Raw genomic sequence first — 5,498 nt, 5'->3', positions numbered from 1 at the left:
CTGTTACACCAGTCTTTAGAATTAATTGTCCCAAATGCTTGTGCTGTGGTGAGCAAAATGCTGTACAATATCCACCCTAATCTGTCATGGATGAGACTTGTTAGGGTTCAGACGGTTACTTGAGGCCATGTACAGCTCATTGACCTGCCCTAGAGAATCCAAGCCCCTGTTTTCCAAGGTGGCTGTAGCACAGAAGCATGAAAGTTAGGAGTGGACATATCCTGTTAGGTTATGTAGTCTTTTTTTGCAGGAAACTCACAGCAGGATGTTTTCCTAACAAACCTATTCTAGTATTTAGTAGAATCTCTTTTCAAAAGTGCCTGCATGATAAAATTTGCCAGCTAGGACATTTCTGAGGAGTATGATGACTACTGCTGTTGCATCGTCAATCAGCTGGCCATGGCTGTTGTGGGCTCTCTCACCTCTGCCTGGCACTTCACGGTTGTCAGATCTGCTCTGGAAAATCAGATGTTCCAATGGGTCTTCTTTAGATATGTTAGATGCAAGATGGGTAAAGTATCTGTGGGAAAAATCCTTCATAGTTGTCACTGACTTCGATCAAAGACAAACTGGCCTGCAGGCTGTGTTGAAATGCATCTGCTTGAAATCAATGTGCCTCATCCTGAACAGTGCCCAGCATTTCCTCTTCCCACGCCAGTCTGTTGAAGTTTGTGCCTTGCAGCATCTGCCAGATTCAAGATCCATTTTTTGCATGTCTTTGCTCACCAAATTCATGACTGAATTCAGGACTGTGCTTTCGCCACAGGGAAAGAAATTGTTGTGCTAACCTTCATGACATTGCTGAGTTGTTTCCCACAGAAGTGAAGGGAAAAAAAAAAAAGAAGTGTGTGACTTGTATGGTGATTCAGTTGTGTTGTCTGTGCAGACAGGATCACCTTGGCGCCAGCTATTCATCTTTTTTTAACTGTGTTTATGGCAGCTAAGGGGGAAGAGGCGAGGAGAGCTCTAACAAGGTGATTTGTTTTTAAGTGTATTTGATGTTGTTTAGCTATCTCATGCTATTCAAACACAGGTGTGTGTGGGGGGGGTGGTAGCTTGGTACTCACAGCCAAACCAAACATTGGGATTTGATGGTGAGACAGTTTATTTTTTCTTCTTCCATAAAATGAATTTAGTGCTGGTGAAAAGTCTGCATAGACAGCCCTGGAGACTGAAGCCCTCTGTTTGTCCTTGTAGCATTTACATCTAGGCAGGGCAAACCTTCCCCATCCCCAGCCCTGCCAACACACTCCATCTCCAGGCAGGAGAGAGCCTCTCCGCAGGGGAACTCAGACCCTGTGGCCCCTTTGGGCCCTGGCCTCTGCTCAGGCTGCTGACAAGGAGGCTGTGGAGGGCAGAGGAGATGCTATTTGGAGGAAAAGGCAGGATTTAGTCTTAGCTGCCACAGGTGAGGGTTATGAATTGGGAAGCAATCTGGAGTTCTGACAGCCAGGGAGGACTGGGGATGGAGTGAGCTGCAGGGCAAGAGCACGGTTTGAACTCCTCTAGGATCTGTTTCCCAGCCAACTTTATGCCTAGTGAAAATCAGACAAGATCAGCAAAAAGAATCTAGTGAATCAGCATTAAGGCTTGTGATTTAAAGTAGGAAGAGTAGGAAATACAAAAATATAAGTCACGTCAGAAACGCTAACTCTCAAGTATGTTGCCATTTATGCAATGCTGTTCCTTTCCTGTGATTAGGAGGCCAAGTTAATATATTAGTATTTTCTAAAATGTGTACTATTTTGTTATTTTTATATGTAAAAAATGACAGCTTTTACTTTCTACAGACTGAAACACTTATTTTCTAGAGGGAAATATCTCCTAATTTAATAATTTAAATTGAAACAAGAGACTGTTTTGACCTTTATAGTCTCATGATTTTACACAGTGTGTTATGAAGCATGCACTACTATTGAGGGGAATGGAGGACAGTTTAAAAAAATTAATACATACAGCAAAAATACATAGCAAAATAAAATGGTGAAGCAAAAATGTCCACAACTTTTTTTGTTGCATGGGATTCATTCTTTGGGGGAAATTTTGAAAAAAATACAATTTTCCTCTAGTTGAATGTCAAAATGTTGATATTTCAGATGAAATGAAAAGCCAGAGTTTATCCCTCCAGTTACTTTAACTGAAATTAAAATAAAATTAGAGAGGACATGAAACTTCCTCCATTGGGCCTAAACTGACCACTAAGGAGGACCCCAGTAGCTCTGCTTCTACTTTTTATCCCTTGAAGGAGCCTTTTGAGACAATGACAGAAGGATAAAGAGAAAAATGAAGCTTGTTGCAGTATTCAGTCCTATTAGGTACTTTGTACTTTGGACACATGCCCTAGTCCAGGTTAGCACGTGCTTAACTTTAAGCACAGGCTTACTGGACAGTATTCATACTGACCAATTTAGGTGCCTAACTTAGCAGCCTCCCTAGGGTCCTTCTGTAGTCCATGGAGACAAAGAGTTTCTTCTAGAAGGCAACACTCAACACCTCCTAGGCCACTGCTTGCATCTCTTGCTGGACCAGGGTCTTCCTCACTCTTCTCTGATTTTGGTGGGAGACCACAAGGTCAGCCTCCTTCCCTCCTATTGACTCTAGTAAGGCAGCTTGATGATTTAGTCAGGCACACACTTAGAAGTCTTGCTGTTTTTGATCCAAGATGCTCAGCCCTGTGCAAGATCAAGCCTTTGTCAGGCAGGCAAATAGTTAGCACCTTGCTCTCTGGTGGGAAAGTTTGAAGGATGGTAGCACAGTGGCTTGGAAGAGGCAGAAGGGAGGGACCACCCTCCCCGCGACACCGGGAGTCAAGAGGCTCAGTGCACATTGCTTGTACTGGAAGCCCACGGGATGGGGATGGGAGGGAGACATAATACCTGACTGTAGTAGGAGGAGCATGCACATGTAAAGAAGATAACATGTCCTGCATTCATAGAAAAGGCCCTGGTGAAGGTAAATGTCTGAATATGCTGAGCTCCAGTAGTGATATCAAGTGAGAGTGGAACTAGTTACTGTGACTGTCCTTCTGGTTTATTTTTGTCTAGGGGAAGAGAAGTATTGTCTTTTGTGTGCAGTATGTTTATAACTCAATTTCCCTTCTGACTGATGCCTCGCTCCACACTCTTTTCTCCTCCTCCATCTGGTTTCTATTGTAGTTTTAAATGAGGACAATTTGGTTGTCTGGCAGAACAAGCAGGTCTGTGTGACAGCAGCTGCCTCTTCCAACTTCCAAGCCTCTAGCACAGTTTTGATTATAGAAGTGTGAAATTAGAAACCACCCCCTCCCCAATCTCTCTTTCAGTGCCTGCGCACGTGTGCGCACACACACACACACACACACACACACAGAGCAACCCTTGCTGCAAAGTCCCCACCCAAATCTGATTTTCCTTTGGGAGACCCTGGTCTGTGATTTATCTGCACTGTGTAATGCAGATAAAGTCCCACTGTAAAGTTCATACTAGAGTCCGAATTTCCCAGCATTCAAGGTTGATCACAGCTTTCATTTTGGTTCAAGTTCATCAATAGTTATATCTGAAATAATCAAACCACCTCAGAGAAGGCTGGAGGTGTGACGGAGCTACTCACTGCTGCTTTAGCCTCGCCTCCTGCAAATGCCCTAAAGAGTCAGCTTTGTAGGAGATCAGAGCTGCTTAGGAATTTCAGACCTACAGGTTCTGCTCAAAGAAAACATTCATTGTGCTCCAGTTTCATACAAGTGCTGTATTTAGGGGCTTGCTCTGCAGGAAGTTGGTGCAGTCCTTTTACCTCCAGGGATCTGAGGTCAAAGTCTGTAATTTGGGGTTGCGAGTGAAATATGTCCTATGGAGGATTTTTTTGACATCACAAAACCACCACGCATTTTGGCATAACAAGCTGTTTCTCTTTGTAAGAGTCAAAGACCTGGTATGGCAGGAAGTCATGTACATGGTGAGTGAAGGGAATTGGCAGAGAATCATGAGAAGCCCAGGGCTGGAAGAGCAGGAGGTGCTGCAGGACAGGAGCAAGAGGTATTGACAGAGCTTGGTGCATATTGTCTATCTATCTGCAGTCTATAACATGGTCTCTATTGTGGAGGCAAAGCCTCTGTATTTCAGTAATGCTATCTTCACCCACTTTTAAAAATGAGTTAAATCTTCTATGTTTACTGCAGATTATTCCCCTCAGGCCCCTTCTCTTGCTTACCAGCCTTCAACAGATGGAGCTAAGCTTCTCCCGTTTGTGTATAAGAGGTTTGCTTACCTGCCTGAGGCCTCTTGACCTAATTTATCCTCCAGGGAAACGTAAAACTCAGCAAAAAGAAAGAGTAACCTTTCAAGAGGTCAAATTAGTCACAACAAACAACTTTTCCTTCTTATCCTTTACACTGAGATTTTAGAAAGTGCCTAACAAATGGGACTGTAGACACGGACTCCATTTGTGTGTTAGCTAGACACTATCGTGTGAGGTTTGTCTATAATGAAAGGCTGTTTTATTTTTTAACAGACCTTGTCACATGGCTTTTCTGCTCAGATAAATTTTCCATTCAGTTAATTCTTCCTCTTCCATGTGGCAAGGAGTGATTCACCCATTCTCCCACCCCAGAGCATCTGAAGTGATCATGAATCTGTCTAGGTTTCATTTTTGCTGTTTACATTACATTTATTCCTGGAGGTCCTAACCAAGGGGGAAATCTTAATATGCCATATATGCATAGCTCCTGCCACAAAGATCTTATGGCCTAAACAGACAGAAAAGAAGAGGCTGAAAGTCATTTCCCTTTTCCTTCTTTTTATTTCTAGCATGCTCATCATCATATGATCTGAGTTCCCTACTACAGTTACAGATAATCAACCCTTACTTAGAGACGAGGTCCTCTTTCTCGATATGTCTGTCACAGATACAAAGTTGGGCTTTTCTTGGTAGGATTTTTAGGAAGTTTCATGCTTCTCTTTTTATCTGTCTCCTTCCATATCATTTGTTTCTCTAGGAAGTTGGTGCTGTAGGTACTGAAGGTCGTGACATAGAAAAGTCCTTGAGGAGAGAATCCTATAGCTCTGTGACTACTTTGGAGAAAGCTTTGACTCTGTAAACTTCACCTGTTCTCTTGACAATTTCATGGTTTCCCATGAGCTTTGATGTGGTAGGTTAAGGCCTCAGACAGAAGCTGAGCTTTAGTTAGTATTAGCTCAACATCTTGAGGGTCTTAAAAATCAGCCCAGGGGCTTAGAGTGTGGCTCAGTGTGCCTGCACTGTATATCCCTGTGCTAAAAACAAGTAAATTTTTCCCTGTTGTTTTGAAGGGGCACTGAGTGACACATAGTGTGTCACTGAGGTAGACACTGGGTTGGAAGCTCTCCTCACTGGGGACTGTGCCCTGGTTTGCGTAGTAGGGGCAGGCATAGAAACATTAAAAAAATTGTAAAAATGAAGAAAAATCACGTTCAAATAGATTGCTAAGTTATGCACCTCTACCTGGCTTTCATAGCATGTTTTCTGCTTCTGGGAGGAGAACACAC

This window comes from Apteryx rowi, unplaced genomic scaffold, assembly GCF_003343035.1.
Source record: "Apteryx rowi isolate R43461 unplaced genomic scaffold, aptRow1 scaffold_838, whole genome shotgun sequence".
NCBI classification, from domain to species: domain Eukaryota; kingdom Metazoa; phylum Chordata; class Aves; order Apterygiformes; family Apterygidae; genus Apteryx; species Apteryx rowi.
This window is presented reverse-complemented; position numbering follows the sequence as displayed.